Genomic DNA, 11,784 nt, shown 5'->3' with positions numbered 1-11,784 from the left:
TTGCGATCACTGCCTGCAGGGAAGGAAACCTGCCTGCTTGCTCTGCTGCTTAGAAACAGTTCCAAAAACAGCTGCTGTCCAGTCAGCCAAAAAGAGCAAGAAAATCCTGAGGGCTACAAAACATGAACTGATTAATGCTGTAAGTTAATCTCTATTCATTTCCCTTATTATGTGTTTATTGTATAGACTAGCCCATGTTCCAGTAGCTCCAGAGAAAGGCAGATCCGGGTTATGCAAAACAAATTCCTCTGAGTTTTCCAGTTTGTTTAAAAAGAGTTTCTGTTCATCTGAATTAACAAAAAGTCATTTAAGTCTCTTAGTATGTTCACTCATGACGTTTAGCGATCTATGAATTTATATGGTATTCCTGCCCTCCATGGTATTTGCTTTTTGGTTGGTTAGTGGATTGGGCTTTTGTTTTTGTCTTGTTTGGTTTGGGGCTTTGTTTGTTTGTTTGTTTGTTTTATTTTCCCTAGCCTGTGAGGAAGGTTTTTCCTCATAAGTAAGTTCAGTTTTACGTAATGTTTTGTAGTTGAAAGTCCCAAGATTTTCTTGGGTTTTGACACCCCCAAATTAAAATGAGGCATACTTTTGCCTCTCTCAGCAGGAACCTCCTCAAGAGACCTCCTGAGAGTAACACTTTTCCTAAAGTACCAAATGAGCTGTGTGATGTCTTACAGATGGTGGCTCCGGCTGTGGTGGCAACTTCTAGTGTTGCCAGACACTATACTCTTGGTGCTTGGGTGCTGTCTAGATCTGCTGCAATCATCAGCACCAGGAACATGAACATTATGCAAAAATAAACTTGAAAATTGCAAGACTTTGAACTTTTCAATTCCAAATTAAGTTGAGGGTAGGAGAGAAAGCATATCACTTGTCAGGTGAAGACTCGAGGAAGAAGTCCAGTGCTATCAGCAAGTCAGTGCTGAAAATAGACAGATATTGGGAATAGTTTATAAAATGTTTCAAGAGATGCAACTAAGGAGGGAACCAGAAATCACTAAAACTGGCATGAGAAGATGGATATGAAATGGAGGCAGGTAAACACAATGCTCATTAAAGTACTGGTCGAAACAGAATCTGCTTTGACTTCATCAAACACTTTGGTCAACTACCTGGTCATTTAACTGCCCGCTGACTGGGAGAGCAATGTTGCTACTCAAATCTTATCTGGTTTCACTGAAGACGAGTTGCTGAGCAACCAGTAAGACCAAGAGCAAGCTGAAGAATGTAAATGCCAGCTCCCTGCGTTTGTCCTTCATCACATCACCATCAGGCATACTGCCTTCCCTGTAAACACCAGTTGACACTTACTCGCCTATCAGGGAACAAGAATGGAAATTCCATCACAACATTAGGGGGAAAAAACCCTTTCAAGCACTGGTTGCCTGGTGGGACTGAGGAATCTCCTACCTTGGCATAGTTACAACTGACTGGAAAAGACACAGAGTAGCATGTGTTAAATCAGCCCTGAGCAGGGGGTTGGAGCAGGTGCTCTCCAGTTGTCCCTTTTTTCTATAGTCAGTAAGCAACTGCATAGTGACTCAGTAAAAAAAGAAAGGACACTTTTAAGCACTTTTAGCCTCCTAGTTGTATACTCTGTGCTGCTGCAACTAAAATGAATAAAAAAATAACACAGTGGTGAGGTGTTAAGATGCAGGCGACTTGCAAATCCATAAATCCTCACACAGGGACACAGGCAAGTGTTGACATCGGCTGTTCTGTGCAAAAGCAGTGCAACAGCAAAATATGAGGGCAGAGGAAAGAGTGCTTGAGGTGGAGAAAACCCTTGCACAATGAATGATGGCAGACTTGAAAGTGCTGGGTTGATGGTTTTACTAAATCATCTTAGTGTTCTTTTCCAAACTTAATTATTCTATGATTCTTTTATTTAATTTGCTATTTTCAGAAGTCCAGTAAAAGAAATAGTCTTACATTTATCCTCAGAAGTGCATAAGGTTTTCCTGTTTCAGATAACTATTCTGTGGGACATAATTTTGTTCCCAGTCACAGGTAGAAGCTGGAAAGCTTGACCTCAAAGGTATTTACTTTCATCTAGGAGAAAAATTCAGTTGCATTGAATGGTTTCAGTTCCAGGAAAATTACACTTGATAACAACCATGAATCAATCTTTCAAGTAGAAAAAGCTTTCACAAATGTCAGCATTATGTTTACTGCATTACACCATTTTCTTGTCTATAAGAGAAGTCCCTGGACCATTAGGAGCTCCTTAATGTGTGCTTCAGGTCTAACAAAGCAAAATGACACTGACCTCTCTCCCCTACTAATGTAACAACATCCTCCCAGACCCAAGCATAGGAGAACTAGACCCAACATTTCATCATAATGGCAAAATTAGTAACAAATCTCAAAATCTTCCTTAGCCCAACTCAGGAATTCATTTGCCTGTACATCTAAAGGTTTCCTTATCCCTCTACGTCCTCTTTCAGTGGGAGTTTCTGTTCAGTTGCTGTGCCCCTCTTTTGTGAGTTTTTTCCAGAGCCACTGCTTCAAAGTATACTTTCCCATCTTAATTTTGTGGCCTTCATTCTCTGTGCTTAGATATAGAGATTCATGTTTACCTGTAACAAAGTAGCATATTATATGCTTGCTTTTTGTTTACCATCTGATTACATCAGTGGCCTATTTTCGTTTCTGTTCCTCTGGTCTGTTGCCATATGATGAGTTTATGGGTTTTTTTCTGTACCACAGATCAAAATGGAAAATAGCCAGGAGACAATCTAGGTGGAGCTTCAGTAGTTAACACCCCTGAACAATGAATGATACTGAACAATGATTGTTTAACATTAAGACTACTGATAGAGTTAACCACTGGATTGTGAACTGATATACTGATATACTATAACCTCTCCATCAAAGAGCTGCACAAAACTAAAGCCTCATGCATCTAGCAGCTTTTTATGAAAATGCCTTACTCTTTTGAGAAAGGTACCAGATCATCTCAGCAAAATCTGCTTTCTGTAAATCCATGTTACTTAGTATAAATAGTTACTCAGTATGAATAATATACTTTCTTTTATCTTGGTATTTATTAACACAGTCATTTTGGGCAGCACACATTTCAGGCTATGGACTTCCATCAGGCTCACAGTCAGAGGAATCCAGGCAATGTCAGGGCTGGACAGAAGTTCACTGCCTGAATTGCCTGCGTTGTTCTGTGTATCTTTCAAATTACTGTTTCAGCATAAACCTTTTTTCAACCCCCTGGAGAGCCCCTGGATTTCCAGGTCTTCTGAAAGTGAGTTTTAATGACAAGCTTCTGCCAGCTCTTAGGAAGTTCTGGCATGCTGACACATTTTCTGATGTTAGAATGTCTGGTATCCGTGGCTGTTGTTCTGAGCATTTTGATACACCTACTCTTCCTCCACAGCAGGAACTCCACTTGCTTTTTCTCCCAGATGAAGAGCTGAGGTGTTCATTGAAATTCCCAAAACAGGTCCCTTGCAAATCTTTGTTTGTTTTATACTGTGCATAGGCAAAAATCCCGGGCAAACTTGAGTCAAAACTGAAGCAAAGTCTTAACAAATGCCCTCGAAGGGTTTCCTACGGGAGCAGTTATGTTGGTTGAAGCTTCACCCCTTCCTATGTCACTGTTACCACTCATACCACTCATACAACAATTAATACATTATAAAAATCCCTTTGTTACTATCATTTCAGAGAAACCTTCTTCTGAAATGTTTATTATCTGTATTTATACTGCTCTTCATCTCTGCGGCGTCCTTGCCCCTCTGTGGTGCTGCATGGCAGCCGCCTCTCCTGGCTGCGTTCCGTCTGTCACTCTGTCCTTCCTGTGGAAATCCCGACAAGCCCTCCAGTATCGGCACTGCCGCAGTGTGGGAGACACATGGGGACGGGCTTCCAGTCCCCTCGGGAGGGAGCCGGGGGGATGCATCGGCGGCGGCCCGGGCTCCCGGGGGAAAGAGGGACAGGGCCACCGGGGCTCGCTGCCGTACGCAAGTAGCGCCACGGACGTCATCCTCCCACGGAACCTTCCCTCTGCGCCTAAATCAGTTTTGTTAATCACGTCCTTTTTTTTTATTATTTTTTTTTATTATTTTTAACTATATATACGCATATAATTTTCTGCGTTTCCCACAAGCGCCAGCGCCTGGCGAGCCCCCGCGTCGGCCCCTCACGGCGCGGGCCGGGCGCGCGCTGCCGCAGTGCCGCCCAGCGGCCCGGAGAGCGCGGGGAGCCGGGCCCGGCCGGCAATGAGGGGTCTGCGGCACTCACCGCAATAAGTTTCGCTTTTCGTTCCCCTGAACAAGCTGGTTGTTCTCTTCCCTCCTTCCTTCCCTCCGCTGCCCATGGCTGCCGGGAGCAGAGCTCTGCGCTGGGGACGAGGTGCGTGCTTGCTGGGCTGAGCCCTCCCCTTGTCGACTTCGCTGCCTTCTCCGGCTCCCTGGCCTTTTTTACACGTGCGGATTTATCATCTTTCCCTTGACTTATGCATGCCTGTTCCGGGGCAGTATTGTAAAATGTAAGCAGTTCTCCTCTACTATACAGATAAATAACTATTTTCCTTTCTGTTTAGAAACTGCATCTCTGGTTTTTTCCTTCCCTGTCTCGGCCAGCCCTGGAGACAGTAAATATTTGTGGGCGGTGGTCCACGAACAGGTGAAATCTCTGCCCTGCTGGAGAATGTGACAGTGATCCGTGTAGTTTCTAATCAGTTGAAGTCCTGTGTCACTCAATTCAACCTACGCCACAATGCACCAACAGCAAATGATGCCTGAGGACACATTGTGAACCTGACTGTGGAAAGACCCTGTGCGCCTCTCAGGGAGAATCTCTTCTTCTGGGACCTCTCCAAAGGATACAACACTACTGTGTCAAGCTACAGCTCATGTTTATAGGTGCTGATACACTAAATAAGGCCATTTTGTGAGAGAAATGCAGATTTAGTCTAATTTCTCTTTACCAGATATCTGTCTGAAATAAAGTGTTCTTGACGGTAGATGAGGGTGTGTGAGCACACCCGTTCAGGATAGGGTGGAACCAGGATGTTGCCTGCCTGAGAATGTGGAGCTGCCACTTGGCAAAGCACACAAACCCTGGAGACATGCCCAGAAAGCTGGAGCACCCCATAAAAGAAAGCAATAAAAAAAAAAAAAATAAAAGCAATCAAAAAAAATGCAAGCAGAAGAGAGCTCTCATAGTGGCTTTTTTACTTGGGCCAGAGGCAGTTTTTTTTTTTTTTTTTTTTTTTTTTTTTTTTTTTTTTTTTTTTTTATTTTGACATTCTCCTGTAAACAACACCCAAGGACAGAGAAGGCACTGCCCATCTACCCATCTACCCTTTGGCTGCCACTCCTCGGACAGTGCCCTCCATAATCCTTGAATCCTTTTCTTTTTTTCTGACAAGAGAGCATTTAGGCTCAAAGTTTCAGTTTGAAATATGCCCTCAAGTTCCCATTGTACCCACTTTCTTTGGATGAGCTGGTCACCTCAGGAGCCAGCAGCACCCTATTGCATCAAGTGTCCTGTTCCTTTTATGTAGTCACACTTCAAAACTCTATCCCTGTACTGCTCCAATTCTCTTTGGTGTCTATCGTGTGATACCCACATAGAAATAGCATTGTAAACTTTATCATGATTTATGCTGACAACCTGGGACCTGAATTTTGGCTGACAGGGCTAGGGAAATACAGACAGTGCACGTGAATTACAGTGTGCCTCTTTACGGATAGAAACCTGTATCTGTCCCTGAGATCGTCCTGAGTTTCTTCACTTTCTTCAGCACATGAGGAGAGAGGCAAAGGGTGGATACAAAAGAGGAGGTCAAAAGAACATGCAAGGTATCTGTGGCAAATTATGGAAATGGCTGCAACACAGAGATTATTAGATTCTGACTTTAATCTGATATTAAAGAACACTGACTGGCAACGCCAACTTGCAGATGATGAAATAACAAGAAGCTGAGGACTGGCTGATGACATTTGTTCTGACAGTATCAATACAAGCCCAAGTGCCACCTGCTTAGAGTTAAGATTGTTTCAAACAGAATTCAGCTAAAAGCATGAGTTTTTTTTCACAAAATCTTTTACGATATGTGACTGCCAACTTCTGATGTGATACTAGAAGTCCTAAACCTGAATTTACTGTGTCCCCACACTACAGCTCCTTAAAACATCTTCAGTTTTTTTCTTTGCATATTTCTCATCTGACTCGGGGTCTGGCACTATTTATGTTATAAAATTCAAAATAGCCTTTGCCTGAAGTGACTAGATTTTCAGGGAAGAGTTTCATGTAGGATCCATCTGCTGTCTTTGAACACAACAGTCTGCATTGAGCTGCTTGATTGCACCAGTTTAGGTTGTTTGCAAGTGTAATTTTGGCTCAATATTTGAGCTGCTTTTTAGAAACAAAATGCAAAAATGAAAATACAGAAAACTTGAAAAGTAGAAGGAAGAAAAATTATGAAGGCATTTTAAAAAATTCTTTTACCAGGAGAACTCTTTCAGTAACGGACACAAAATGAACAATTTAACTTTTATATTACACTTTTCAGTCTCTGCTTATAAAGAAATTTTATGAAATTTCTCTATAAGCAGAAATTTATCTTTCATGAAAGAAATTTATATTTGATTAAGCCCTTAAAATTTATTCTTTATAATAGCTTATATATGGCAGACATTTTTTAAATAAAAGAAACTTTTCGTCAAAGAGTTCTGTATGTTCTGATCAACTCATGGAAATCTTTGTTACATTGGAGAAGGCTCCCTTTTGCTTTGTCAATGCCAACATCAGAGCTGTGCGTTGTAGCTACAGGGTTTTCCTTCCTAGTATGCACTTTTAGATCACCAAGGGTTTTTTTAATTTCAAATCCTTATATCTGGTTTTGAGCTTTTGGGGGTTTTCTTCTAGAAACAATGCATGCTCAGTGCTGTTTAAATACCATTAAAGATTTTTGATGTGATTTATTAAGGTAACACAAATCCTGACAAGAGAGGAGCTGTGGATGTTTCAGAGGGTGCTACTGAACTGCATGGGTAGCTTGTGACTAAAGATTCATTGGTTTCTTGTCTATCCACTGATCATACTCTGCAGTTACAGCACGAAGCAGCTCATTGCTGAAGGAGGACTCTACAACATCATTGCAGTGTGACATCATTGCAGTGTGACTATTCCTTGGTCAATGGGACAAAAGAAGCTCTAACTAGAAAGCGTTTGTAACATTTCACAATGTCTAATGCATAATAGTGGATCTCTTAAGTGTCAAGCTGGCTCATTTAGATTTAAGCCTCAGGACTTGGTCTAAGGTCCTAGTTATTGACACTAGCAAACGCTTTGAAGGTAGGGAAGGGAGTGCCTTATTTTTATAATTGCTGTTCTTTGGCTGAAATACTTAAACAAATTGCATTTTCTTCTGCTGAGAGTTGTTTATCTCAATGCAAATGTAGATACAAACAAACAGAAGATAACTGGTGTTTTCAAAGCCTGAACATCTATCCTAGCTCCTCCAGTTTGGTTATCAAACTACAGAGGCCAAGCTTTTCCAGTGCCAAACTATCATTACCCCGTTGGAAGCCACTTGGGAAACCAATAGTTTTTTTAACCCCCATTCCCATAATTGAAAAGTACTGGGCAAAAAGAATAATCTACCCTGTGACTTGCCAGGAGGATGGTAAATAACTTCTATACAAATGTGAGTGGAGCCCCAGTTGAAATCAGCAAACTTGAGCTACAATTGGCAGGTTAAGTAAAGATGGAGTTCTACTCCCAGGGATTTTATCTGTGTGATGGCCAGAGCTCAAAGGTGTGAATTCAGGCTGAGGGGAGTCCATCCTTTTGCTAAACACACCTTAATGGCAAGGACAGCCTATCTACCTGTGCTTGGGTTTTTCAGTGTTTCGGGGTTATTTGTATATTTGTATAAAATGTAACATCTAAAAATCACCTGGAACACTAGCTCATGTAAGTCTAGCTGTCCGATACAAAACAATCATGAACCAAGGATCTACTATTCATGTTAAATTTTCAAGAGAGTCAGGTCATGCTGCTGTAACATGGCTCTCTTCCCCTCTAAACTGAAGACTTCCAGCAATATTATTTGGGAAAGGCTTTTGAGCTCTTACCACTGAAGGCAATGTCATGAAAAGCTTGTACACTGCCACGGCTGATAGCCTCCTGCTGCTGAAAGGTGTTTGTAGCTCCTGGCAGTCTCCTGATGACAGCAGCTGTCAGTGACAGACTTCATTTAGCAAAATCTAGTCCAGCTCTAGTGATAGGTACTGAGAAAATGCACAGCTGAGCTCCCCTTGTTGTTTCTCTTCTCTCATTAATGTTCTTGTACAGCTCTGAAATCACTATTGCTGCATACTTTTCTCAGTTTGTGTTTTCTTGCAAGGAAATGCTTACATTTTCATTATAAGCTGACTCTTTCCAACAATAATAACATGACAAAAACTTGTACTGGAAAAGAGCAAATAGTTAATTTTTTTTCTGGCTGGCCCCAAGTGACCCCTTGTTCCCACTGCTTTTGAAATTACTGGAGTTTGCTTAGCCTGAAAAATTACAGCTATAGGAAAAGTTATGCTTCACTGATCTATTTTTAAAAGGAACAGCAGAATTTTAAAAATAGAATCCCTGATTTTTTTTTTCCTAACTCTAGCATCTCCAACCCAAGTATGTTGATGTAATTTCCAAAGCACTAAGAAATGTCTCAGGACACATTTAAGTCAGGTCAGCCAAATCCAGGATTAGTGAAAAAATGAGTTGTTCATCTGGTCTGGAATGAGATCTTTCTTCCCATCATTCTTAGTTATAAAGATATCTTTTGTGTGGTTGAAGCTAAATTTAAGCCCAGCCTGAGTGTATTTGTGTACTATCTATGAGTGTTTTATGCATCAGCAGCACATTGCATTAGTAGTCTGCACATACAATTAGGGCTTTATGATCTTTGAAGTCAGCTAATACAAAGATTTATATATTTGCAACAAAAAACTAGGAAATGATAGGAATAGGTGTTTCTTAGAGCTATAGTCTGATTCTCCTTTGTCTTGTGTTGGTTTGCTCCATTATCTTCAGAGAAATTAGTCCTCTCCCTGATTTGAGCACCAGAAGAAGAGGAGAAAATCCATCCCTGAATGTATGACTAGGGAAATCTGCTTTTATAGAGTTGCTTTTGTTTCAGACCACAGCCCTGCGGTGGGGGAAGCACCGAACGAGCGAACGAGCAGACCCTGCCACGGGCATTAAACTGTACGCGGTTTCCTCCGACCAGCGACGCGCAAGCAGCTCCTGAAAGACTGAGCCCGGCTCTGGTGACCGATGCCGAAGGGGTGGACCTGACCCTGTCGTGCAGCTCCCGAGGGGGGCAGATTGCCGGGGGGTTCCTGCCTGCTCGCCGGTGATGCTCCACTGGGCAGGGGGGAGGAGGTCACGCCTGGGTGCAGGAGTGAAAGTCACGTTCAGAGAAATGTGGACTGAATGAAGGACACGGTAAGGTGAGAACATAATGATTTAATATATGCGCCTCTATTTTGCAAGGAACTGTCTTACAGACTGTTTCTTTGTCAAAGCATTCAGCTACTGTAATAGGATTTAAATGTATAATGAGTTGAACTTTAACAGATCTGTAGTAGCAGTTAACTAGCAAAGGAAAGTCCATGTCTAGCTATTTCCTGCTGCTACAATGTTTTAATAACAATGATACACAAAGACTTGTTTTGTTTAGCATGCACCATATTATTGCATTTTAGACAAAGTCTTGATTCTCTTAGTCCGAGACAAAGTCTCAATTGTCTCAATTTGAGACAAAATCTCAGGACAAAAAATAAGTATTTGAAATGTCCTAAACTACAGAGGAGTAAGGAATCAGATTAGCATCAACTTCTGTTTCTAGCTACAATGAAAACAAAGATAAGGCAATTTTCTAACTGGAGAAACACATTTAGGAAAGATTTTATCCCTCATTGTTCCCTAATTATGAAATCAGAAAAATGAAAATATTCTTCTCATTCTACGCACACACACCCTACCCCAAGCAGACCTGTTCTTACTGTGATGAGATTTGCTTTCCTGCAGCAGAGTTCCCCTTCAAGAGCTCACAGGCACAGAGAGTAGTTTTTGTTTACCACCCCCAGGTGCAAATCTCCTTAACTAATGTTTACTTTTGTGTTTTCAGCTTTCAGCAATGAGGCAGGTTGATGGATAGTGAAGATGGTGGTGGTGGGGAGAATGGTAAGGAAAATTCAGGAGCTGGTTTTACACGTTTCAGTTGTGCAGGCTCATAGGCAAAATAACCATCAGCCTTTTAGCTATATCAAAAGAACAAACCTCAGCCCTTGGCAGTGGTGACCCTTCTACCTTGGTTTTGGTTTGTTTGCTTTTTCAGGATGGTGGGAAACAAAGCACAGCCAGCCTCCTGACTTTTTGCAAGTTATAAATGCTGTACAAAATTCTAGTTTCAACACCAGAAAATGTTTTCTCCTGTCGTTCAGAGTGACTCTAGATGCTGATGTACTTAGTTACACAGCACAAGTAACTCAACTGGAATGGAAAAGCAAGGTAATTGAGTTTATATTAATCTGTCAATATTCTCAAGGAACAGACTGTTCAGCCTGCCAAGTTTGCTCTGCTTATGCATGCAGAGCACGAACTTAAAATGACTGGAGATTCCCACAGTAGATTCTCCCTGGTTAATAGGGGATCTCTTTTGCTGTAATGTGGTGGCGGTGGTGTGATTTCTTTTACTGTAACCATTGCCCCATGTCTCACAGTATCAGCAGATGGGCTGAATGTTAGGCAGGAAAAGAAAGAAAAAAAATTCATGGTAGGACTGAACTTTTCTTCATCAAATGTTTACCTGACCCAAGTCTCATTATCAGAGGAAAAACCATCAGCTTCTTCCTAGGCTTTTCTACACTTCTCATTATTATAATATCTGAGAGATTCACATATATTTCTTTATCTTTCTATTGTAGTGAAGTGAAGGATTGTCGTCCTTATATGTGAAGCAGAACATGGGGTTCAAAGCAAAAAGTTCCTTTTAACTTTGAGTGAGCAGTCTGGGACAATTGTGAGAAAATATTTAGAATCATATAATCATAGAATATTCTGAGTTGGAAGGGACGCACAAGGATCATCGAGTCCAGCTCCTGGTTCTGCACAGGGCAAGACCAATAAATCACACCATGTGAAATGTTAGAGTGTTGTCCAAATGTTTCTTAAACTCTAACAGTCTTGATGCTGTGACCACTTCCCTGAGGAGCCTGTTCCAGTGCTCAGCCACCCTCTTGGTGAAAAATCTTTTCCCAATGTCCAGCCTAAACTTCCCCTGACACAGCTTCATGCCATTCCCTTGAGTCCTGTCACTGATCACCAGAGAGAACAGATCAGTACTGACCCCTTCACTTCCCTCACGAGGATGTTGAAGACTGTGATGAGGTCTTCCTTCAGTCTCCTCCTGGCTGAACAAACCAAGTGACTTCAGACACTCCTTGTATTACACCCAAAACTGTTGCCAGCACTCAAGGTGAGGCTGCCCCAGTACAGAGCAGAGGAGGACAATCCCTCTCTTGCCTGGCTGGTGATGCTATGCCCAATGCCCCCAGGACACGTTTGGTCCTCCTGGCTGGCAGGGCACTGGTGACTCATATTCAGCTTGCTATATCCCTTTCCTCAGCACTGCTTTCCAGTCTCTCACTCCCCCAGTTTTCAAATAACTTGCCTTTTTTTACTTTACATTGCTTTGTGTTTGACTATCATCCCTTATTTGAGATGGTTCTGTAGGGGATCTCCATGTAGCTAGATCAT

At 41.8% G+C, this 11,784-nt stretch overlaps 1 long non-coding RNA gene across 2 annotated transcripts; it reads left to right on the top strand.

The window, feature by feature from the left end:
* The first annotated feature begins 9,319 nt into the window (after positions 1-9,319).
* On the top strand, positions 9,320-11,286 carry LOC148225402 (uncharacterized). 2 transcript variants are annotated; one of them, XR_015803962.1, is made up of 4 exons: positions 9,320-9,473; positions 10,154-10,209; positions 10,364-10,536; positions 10,953-11,286. It is a non-coding gene; the product is annotated as an uncharacterized LOC148225402 (long non-coding RNA). The 2 variants fall into 2 exon arrangements; XR_015803946.1 differs by having other exon boundaries at positions 10,364-11,286.
* Positions 11,287-11,784: the final 498 nt, after the last annotated feature.

Source organism: Sturnus vulgaris, chromosome 1 (genome assembly GCF_052056855.1).
Source record: "Sturnus vulgaris isolate bStuVul1 chromosome 1, bStuVul1.hap1, whole genome shotgun sequence".
In the NCBI taxonomy this organism is placed as follows: domain Eukaryota; kingdom Metazoa; phylum Chordata; class Aves; order Passeriformes; family Sturnidae; genus Sturnus; species Sturnus vulgaris.
Note: the sequence above shows the minus strand (reverse complement) of the source record. Positions and strands in the feature narration are given on the sequence as shown.